The sequence below is a fragment of the Cyprinus carpio genome, unplaced genomic scaffold, assembly GCF_018340385.1.
Source record: "Cyprinus carpio isolate SPL01 unplaced genomic scaffold, ASM1834038v1 S000006809, whole genome shotgun sequence".
NCBI lineage: Eukaryota > Metazoa > Chordata > Actinopteri > Cypriniformes > Cyprinidae > Cyprinus > Cyprinus carpio.
Window position 1 is genome coordinate 986,950 of NW_024879395.1, and position 10,006 is coordinate 996,955.

A 10,006-nucleotide genomic window follows, 5' to 3' on the forward strand; every position below is an offset into this window, starting at 1 on the left:
TTTATAAACCTACAGAGATACCGGACCAACGAACGACCTTCACAACGGGACGGAGCTAACGTAATTAACGTTAACGGTTACTTGGAAATTCAAACAGTAACGGTCATCTGACAACTGCGCTGAGCCAAAGGTAAGAATAAATCTGCTTTTATTCATCGTTTTATCAATCTAATGTTAAATTTTACTTCAGTTTAATATTTCAAATTATTTATTTTGGATTATAAAGATTATATATTTTCAAATTCCTCTTTTTGTAATTGTACATAACATTATCCCTGTTGGTTAATTTGAGGTGGTCCAAGTTACAGTCTGAGGTAAAATTTTGATGATCCTTTTTAACCAAGTTATTAAAATTAGTCACTAAAACAGGTAACTGTAATTTTTCTTGATCAAATAAAGAAACGATTTTAGAACTTATATTTTTTTCTACTTTTCAGGACGGGAACAGCAACAAGAGTTTAACTTCTGATTCGTAATCTACACACTCTACTGGTGAGTGTAACACTACTGACACCTAGTGGTCAGTTTTAGTAACGTTACTGGCAAATACAAATACATTCTGTCACTACATGTAAGATTTTCAAAACTTTATCTTGTGTGAAGTGTTCTTGTATTAAAACAGCCTTTGTCGTGTATCCTGGATGCTCACGCCGAGTCTGTGAAATTAGGCACTTTAAATAAAAAAAAAAAATAAAATTAAAATTACGCTTTGAAATGATTCCCTAAAGACTAAAAATCAGTCTGGCTGTATTTTCTGATCATATGTTCACCCCAGAGGGTCAAATGAGCATTGTGAAGCTATATTTATATTTATAATAATCATTTATATTTAATTTGTGTTTCAGGGCAGTTCATGAAGACAGATAGATTTTGTGCCGACCAGGACAGTTCCTCCTACCACACCAGACTCTGCTGTATATGGATGCCTGACCACTAGCACTGGACATTTACAACATTTTTGGCGCCAGGGATCCCTTGCAGAGAAGATTTTTCAAAGACACCCTCAGAATTACAACAGATTTTAAGGCTTAAAATTATTGTGGGTGGGGAGTATAATGAACAAGGGCTAAGTTGCATCAGGTCAGGAAAAAAACACACAAGTTGTATCGGTGTATAAGATAAATACATTTGTTTAATAATACAGCACAATATAGGGCTAAGTTGCATCAGGTCAGGAAAAAAACACACAAGTTGTATCGGTGTATAAGATACATTTTACTATTACTTTCAGAAATAATTTAATTACTGATAAATAAAACAAACATAAAGAAACTTAAAAAACTATAAACATTGTAAAGATTTTATTTTCCCTCACTTCAAATCATTTACTTTTTGAATACTATTCAAAACACAATAAAAATAAAAAATATTAGGCCTATGTATAAAATAAAAAAAAAAATTCTAGTGCCATTATTTACAAGCAGTATATCTTTTGTTAATTAAAATGCACTTGCTATCTCAGTTTCTGTGAACCTCATTCTGAAATGTAGAAAAAACACAGTGGTACAGACAATACCACTGTGTACAGACAGGCTTGTCACACAGACAGGAGAACTATACTTATAGAAACCTGTAAGTGCTCGCTTTTATGTATTTACGTTTTGCTTAGAATAATTCAGCACATCTCAGAAGATTAAAAAAAAATACCAGTAGTCTTGAAAATATGGTATAAATTATTTGTTGACCCCCTTTGTTTTGGTCCTGAACCCCAGATTGAAAACCCTTTTTTTATTATTATTATTATTGTGCATGCAGATAATATTTGGGCACATGAACACTTGACTATTGCATGAATAAAGAATACCATCTTTAAGAATTTTATGCTAATTGCAGTTTAAATAAAAATGAAAAAGCTTAAAAAGTTAAACTTCCAATAGGTGAACATAATGTGTGGACCCAACTAAACTAAATTGTTTGTTGTTAATTGTTATCCACTGTATAATGAGTGACATTTCTTTTATTTCATGTTTTTTGTGTGAACACACTGTTTCTTTAAGTTTATTTACAAGTACAAAAAAGAAATTGTGCATTGAAATAAACATGATATTTAATTGAATGCAGCTTAAGAGTGTTTATTTTGTTCAGAAACAGTATAAATGACGCCTAAATGAGACTTTATAAGACGTTGAAAATACGTCCAGAAATGACCACATCTGAACGCAATTTTAACCTTCTATAGACGTCCTGTAGACGTCGATATTGGACGTCCAAAAGACGTCGAAAAAAGACGTCATAAAAACTTTCATTCTGGCGCTTCAGGGGACGTCTTTTCAACGTCCGACAAAGACGTAGTTTTAAATAAAAATGCACAACACCAAATAAAAATTCACAAAACAGAATTAATTAAATAATTTAGATAAAATAAAAAGCAGAAATGTTTTAGTTATCTAGTTTTAAATAAAAATGATAAAACACCAAAATCATACTTACTCTCCTGTACGCTCTCCACTTTCCTGTAAAGTAAAGACAGAAAGGCCAAAATTAAGTGTCTGGTTTAATATGTATGTTTTTGAATAAAACAATTAAATTGCAGGTTTAATAATTTTTTTGAATAAAACCTTTAGACCTTTACTGATAGTTGTTGTTTTTCATCACATGACAATGGAATAGCTTCCTGTATGATAGTAACACTGTCTTTGGATGACAACAATGTTCATTATGTTAATGATTGTATAAAATCTTTGGATGACAACAATGTTCATTATGTTAATGATTGTATAAAATAACTGCCCGTGAGATGAGAATGGGTTTGATAACACTTGTCTTTATTAGATAGACCTGCATGGCTGCTCATTCATATGTAATTTCTACAGGAACCTCTACATCTGTCAGAAGAAACCTCTACATCTGTCAGAAGATTAGTTAGTCTGAACCGATGAAAGAGGAGAGACTCCATCAAAAACAATAAACTACTTAAAAGATTATTATCAAATATACAAAAACAAACTCATACATTATTATCTTGTGTTCAGAGTACAATGAACCAAACACAATCAATCTCTTACTTAGACGTTTCTTCACAGATCTAAAACAATATATTTGTCCAGACACAACCCTGACTTAATACAAATTAAAATAATAAATATAAAAAATATATAAAAATGTAAGAGACATAAGATGTAAAAATGTACAGAAATATAAAATGTAAAAATGAATTTATGGCATAAAGAAGTATAAAACTGACATTGATAGTACTGATTTGAATCTTTAAACATGTAGACTTTCAGTTTATATTTCATGTTCATTTGATATATCTGACAGCTTACACTGTATTGTACAATCATGTACAAAAAGCAATTTTTTAATTTCTTCAAAATTGAGTTGAGTAATCAAACATCATTATCTGATTGTAGGCCTTATAACAAAGAGTCAAGTCTTCCTGCTAATCAACCTCATTTGAGTGTTCATCAACGTCTTTTCTTTCCTTTATTTCACCTGTAATAAAACCACAAAAATATTATTGTAAATACAAAACCAACAATAAACATTCAACATTACTCATGAAACGTGTAGGTAGTTATATTAATGCTGCATTATTAAATTTGAAAGTCTGAGCCTCCCAGCTGTATTCTTTAGTTATCATTATTGAAAAGCAACACGTACAGTAAGAGTCAGTGTAATAACCTTTAGTTGTGCTGTTTGAAGCTGTTTAAATCGGTTATCAATAAATATGTCTGTTTATAAAACACACTGAATTCATCATTAGCTGTAGGTTTTGAAGTGCTTGCTCCTCACCAAAAATATCCCTTTTTGATGTCATCAAAGATTTAAAACAGGTTAGGGGTAGGATTTTTTGTTATTTTTATGATAATACTCTCAGTTCATATTTGAATATATGATGAACATTATTACATTTTGATTATAGACATCAAAACATTCAAACATATTAATTTATTACAGTACTAGTGAGGCTTGTCTAAGGATTCCTCATCTGATGGTGACTTTTCTGTTGATTTCATAAGTTCCTGAGCTTTTGGACCAGGGTGTAAACCACCCACCAATGAAGTCCACTCCCCAGCTGAACCAGTCCTTATCCCAGGCTGCAAGGAGGAGGAGCAAAAATAGTGTTGAGTGGGAGAAGTTGCAAAAGTAGTTTCTGTATTTCAATTACTTTGGAGTACAGAGTTATAATAGACTTTAACAAACATTGAATTCTTGTAATCAGGTTAATTTTCTGGTTTTACATTAACTTGGCACACATTTTTCTAGATCAATATTGTTAACACTTTATTTAAAGGACCAATTTTCAATATTAACTTGCTTATTAGCATGCCTATCCTTAGCATATTAGCTTTTTATTAGTACTTATAAAGCACATATCAAAGTCTTTTTTCTGCTTGACCATTCTCTAGATCCCTTAATCCTACCCCATACCAACAAACTACCTTACTAACCATTGATGAGCAACAAATTAGGATTTTATTGAGGCAAAAATCATAGTTAAATAGTTATTTGATAGTGAGAATTGATCCCCAAACTAAAGAGTGACTACAGTATTTGTGTTTTTAAATATAATACATTCAAAATGCTTATCTGTGTTAGTATGACTAAAGAGATGTTTACTCACCGCAGTCACAGTTTGAGTCTGCTTCTTTGAGTCTCCAATGCAGTGTTTTTCTGTTTGTCAAAGACTGAGTTAAAGAAGAAACATGCTGCAATTCTACAGTACTTCAGACTAGAAGGAGACCAACAGAAAGACAAAAGAGACTTTTTTACTTTCACCCAGTGTTGTACGATGTTTATGGTATTTAGAGTGCACAGTCACATTTGCCTTTTCTATATCACAGTAATATCACAGTCATCTCAATGTGAATCCATCTAATGAGGAATTTCATCTGATTGACCTGAACAGAAAATAAATAACATAAAATTAAACATAAATCAAAATCAAATTTAACATGAAAATTCAAATCAACAACACAAATAAAAATGTTTGATTTGACAGTAAAGTGTAGGCTGAGCCTCATCAAAGCTACAGAAGTTTGTGCAGAAACACATTCACTCCTTTGCAACTTAATTATTTATTGTAAATGTTACACCATACATTCACCATACACATAACAAATACAACACAAAAATTTTTAATTAAATGCACATTGTTGTTTATTTAATCAAAAATGCACGTTTTAGTCCTTTTTTTTTTTTTTTTTTTTTTTTTGGAGGGGGGCTCCTTGCTTTGCTTGCGATCTGTTTGGTCTGAGGCACATGTGTTTTTGACCAACTGGTCATGCAGTTATCCTGCTGCTGTTCGCACTGTGGCCTCTGCCTTTTACAATGTGTCTTATACTTCCACATTGTTTCATGACTGTTAGTGATATTACTGACAGAGAAGATACTTGTGCCACAGCTGCACATATCCCGCTAACACAGTGGTCTGTGAGGAATTATTTTCCACAAATATAATGCAAACTAAAGCTCTTCTTGAGATATTGAGTAACAGTGTTTCATTTAATGTCTAATGTCAAAGTAATTTTAAGCATTGTGATTATAATGTGAATGTTACTGACCTCAGTTTCTCCAGTTTACAGTGTGAATCCTTCAGTAATTCACATAAGTGATTCACTCCTTCGTTTTTTATTTGATTCCCATTGAGCTTCAGTTCTCTCAGGTGTGATGGGTTTAATTTCAGAGCTGAAGTCAGGATGAAACACTTTTTCTCTGTAATACTGCATTCACACAGACTGAAGATGGAAACAGAAAAGACAATGCTTAAAAATTATAAGTTCATTTGTGAGTTCCATTCATCATAACCAAACACCATGCAGTCATTAATACATAAGCAAAACATTGAAACTTAATTATAGAACCACACACCAATCCATAACTAGGATTTGAGGATACTAGTTAGAATCCAAGTCTAAAGCATCTTTAGTTAATCTAAATGTAGATTAAGACACATAACTGACTGGAAATTTAAATGGACTACTTTCACATTCTTAAAGTGAGAAAATAAATAAACTTTTCAAATTTAATATAATTTAAGTTAATTTAGTGTATTTTAACATAAATTCTGCTTAAAGCTGCAGTACATAATAAATCATAATTTGAGCTGTCATGTTGGTTTTCACACAAAATATCAGTTTGCCATTATTTGTTTTTGCATGATTACGTCACATCTATTTCACTATTACACATTCAGCTATTACATTGCAGATATGATGTGGTGAGAGATTTGTTAACAGTTCTGACAGCCTGAAGCCATTACTAAGCAGCATTATTAACACAATGGATTGTTCAAAAAGACAACCAGTTGAGGAATCATCTGTTGTTAAAACAAAGAAACCTTGTTTAGAGAAGAGTTTTCAAGTAAAAGTGAAAGTAAGAGAAACTGTAACAACTCATATTTACATCAGACTGGCTTTTAAGAGAAGGTGAGATTTAAAACCGACCCAAAGATCGACAGGTACAATTATTGTTGAATTGTCAGCGATGCCTAACTTTTTCAAAGTTACTTATTTAACAATTGTTTTTAAGTTTGTCGATTCAAAACAACAGTGACTGTTAACCTGGTCAACAGACATTATTTATGACAATAATCACATGAATAAGTTCTTAATCTCGTTCTAATGATAATACATTTGGAGTATTCTATTTTGAGCAACTGTGTGCCTGAGTTTAGTCATTTGCATAAAACACCCAAACCATCTCTATATGTGAAGTGCTTTCCACAAAAACTTTCCTTTAGTGTGCCATCCTCAAAAAGACTAGTTCAAACACAATAAACACCTTTAATACTGATCCAGCCTATGAACTTCTAACTAGCCAGCTGTAGATTTAAATATCTAGAGAAACCCTTCAGCCGGACCCATACTAGATGTCACGGTTTTCCTCTACATGCCTTTTACATGTAAGCAGGTGTGGTCTTAACTCCTTTCTGTCAATCAATTACTTGCAGTGCTGTAAATTATGTCACTTAGGCCCTTTCGCTTTTAAATAAATAACTTAATAGTCAAATTTAATCACACCGTTACTGATATAATCAACATTCACTAACAACAGTCTCACCAGAATCCAAAGCATACAATTACACATAAGGTTTTCAACTCCAGAGTCTCCTAGTTGATTCCCACTGAGCTTCAGCTCTCTCAGGTGTGATGGGTTTGATTTCAGAGCTGAAGTAAGGATGAGACACTCTTTGTCTGTAATCATGCAATTACACATACTAAAGACCAAAAGAGAAAAGACAATGAATCAGATCCATGTTAAGTACATGTTTAAGTTAAATTCATAAGTAAATGCCACAGTGTCACTAATTCATCAGTAAAACATGGAAATGACATTTAAATGGACTATTTTCCTGTTGTCAATTTGAGAAAATTAAGGTTATTTTATACATGAATCACAATTTAAAGTTTTTTGAGTGTAGCTTAAAAATTAAATAAATAGCTTAAAATAGATTAAGTGAAAAGTACTGTAAAACCATGTAACAACAATCAAGTCACTGAAGTTACACTATTCTCAAATTTGTCTTTTTGCAGCAAGGATTTGCCAGATAGATGACAGTATATGAAACAAAGTTTATATTGATTCAAAATAAAAATAAAAAGAACAATTATTTTTCTACTGATACATATCATATCCATCAGTACATTAGCTAACAGCATAATAAGATTTCATCACACTTTAAATGCTGTACAGTATAATGATACTAACGCTAGAATTTCCAGCTTGAATTGTGGGTTCATCAGTAGATCACTGAGGTTTTTCACTCCAGAGTCTCTTAGTTCATTCCAGCTCAGGTTCAGTTCTCTCAGGTGTGATGGGTTTGATTTCAGAGCTGAAGTCACAGCAGAACAACCTTCATCTGCCAAATAACAACAGCTTATCCTACAATGGGAATAAGAGAGAAAGAAGAAAATAAAACAGCAGAAGATAACTCTTTATTCTGTACGGTCACATTAACACAGCATATTAACAAAAAGAGGAAGAGAGATCCTCTTCACTAGGGATGGAGTATTGGCATTGGTCTTTATACTGATCTTGTGCACTATACTCATTAAAAGGCTCCGATACCAAAAACACAGATACCCATGCAGTGCAAGTAAGTACTGTACTTGTGTCAAGACACAATCAATAATATGAATAACATTATAACAAACAGACAGCAGAAAGAAGATATCAGAGGTTAAGAATGTATTATGGATTATGTGAATGTATCTAATAACTAGAATATTAATATCATATTAATATGAATCAATAATATGAATAACATTATATTAATCAATATTCATGCATGTATAGCTGCTGTGCGCAAGCTTGCAGTGAAGCACACTGCATGGATTGAGTGCACAGCAAGCTATGCAAGCACACATCTCTTTCTCACAGATATCACTGAAAATGTTTGGTCGGACTTGTCACTAGCAAAGAAAGTAAAACAATGCACCTATCACTACTTGATGGTGAGGAGAAAGAAAGAGAAGGAGAGAGAAATAAATATATAAAATGTAACACCTAAAGTTGCTCAATAAAATAGATTTAGTCAAAAGTTATATATATATATATATATAAATTTAAAAAAAAGTTCCCCACATCACTACAGGAAAAATGTTATGATCTCTGTAGCCCTACACTAGAACAGCTCTAAATATCTGACATGCTTTTAAAAATTAATACCAAATTCAATAAAGCCATAGAATGAAACTGACAGTTAACGAAGCTCGTACAATACACAACTTACTGTATATGAATCATTTTCTTTTGGTTTCTCTAATATGAAAAAAAAAAAAACCCACAAATGCTATGAAAATACTGCTATTGGTAATCAGTATCCAAAATCGGTGAACAAAAAGTAAAGTATTGGTCTTGTTCTGGAAACCTTGTATCAGTGTATGTTTAATCCTTACTTCACCAGATAATAATCAGACAAAAAAAAAAAAAAAAAAAAAAAAAGAATCAGGTTCACTATGAGATATTGATTACAAAGTGTCTTTATTAATGTTACTGACCTCAATCTCTTCAATTTTTTAACTGTTTATTTTAATTTTTCTTCTTACCATATACAGAAAAAAAGAACAAAAAAGAGTTTAAGCATTTTTAATGTTTTACTCAATCTAAATGAGTTTAAGCATTTTAATGTTACTGACCTCAATCTCTTCAATTTACAGTGTGAATCCTTCAGTACGTCACATAAGTGATTCACTCCTGTGTTTTTTAGTTCATTCCGGCTCAGGTCCAGTTCTCTCAGGTGTGATGGGTTTGATTTCAGAGCTGAAGTCAGGATGAAACACTGTTTCTCTTTAATACTGCATTCACACAGACTGAAGATGGAAAGAGAAAAGACAATGAATCAGATCTTATGATATGCAAAGGCAGTGGTTCTCAAATGTTTCTCAACCACCCCCATCAAATAACTGTCTTCACTGAATATTAAAGTTGATTATTATTTATTTATAATGAGAACTCTTATTATATTTTACATATGTTTGTGGTCATTACGATTTTAAGAAATGCAATACTTTATTCAAAGGATCCATTAAATTAAACAAAAAAGACCGTAAAGTGCTTCGTTTTACAGTAAATTACTTGAGAAAAGTGTAAGAACATTTATTTACATGAGTTTTTAAGCAAGTTAGTGATTTTCAGCGCTACAGCTTTGGCGATATTGAGGTTTCTCTCACTCTTTATCTGACACTGACCTTGTTACCCCAAAGGTTAAAGAGACTTGTTAAAAATCCCTGTTTAGAATATATACACAGGGCTGTTTTTACAGAAGAGCTTTCAGTATATTCCTTTTCCTGAAACTCTTGATCACCCTTGTTACTGCAGTGATTTACCTCTAATTTTTGGGTGGATGTTTTTTTTAATTATTTTTCAGTGAAAAATGATAACATGTATCCCTTATATTTATATACAAATATAGTTGGTATATTTTCTTAGATTCTGTAAGATTAGATTCTCTTAGATTCAGCAATCAGGATGATTTCTGAAGGATCATGTGACTCTGAAAGCTGGAGTAATGGAGCTGTAGCATGAGAGGAAATAGAAAGCAGTTTTTTTTCAAACTGCA

At 32.0% G+C, this 10,006-nt stretch overlaps 2 long non-coding RNA genes across 2 annotated transcripts; one reads left to right on the top strand and one right to left on the bottom strand.

Annotated features, from left to right (window-relative positions):
* Positions 1–1,043, top strand: LOC122144938. The gene is made up of 3 exons (XR_006159967.1): positions 1–130; positions 438–492; positions 846–1,043. It is a non-coding gene; the product is annotated as an uncharacterized LOC122144938 (long non-coding RNA).
* A 5,989-nt stretch (positions 1,044–7,032) lies between these two features.
* On the bottom strand, positions 7,033–9,272 carry LOC109078326. Its single transcript, XR_006159982.1, has 3 exons — positions 9,084–9,272; positions 7,654–7,827; positions 7,033–7,162 (listed from the first exon to the last, which is right to left on the bottom strand). It is a non-coding gene; the product is annotated as an uncharacterized LOC109078326 (long non-coding RNA).
* Positions 9,273–10,006: the final 734 nt, after the last annotated feature.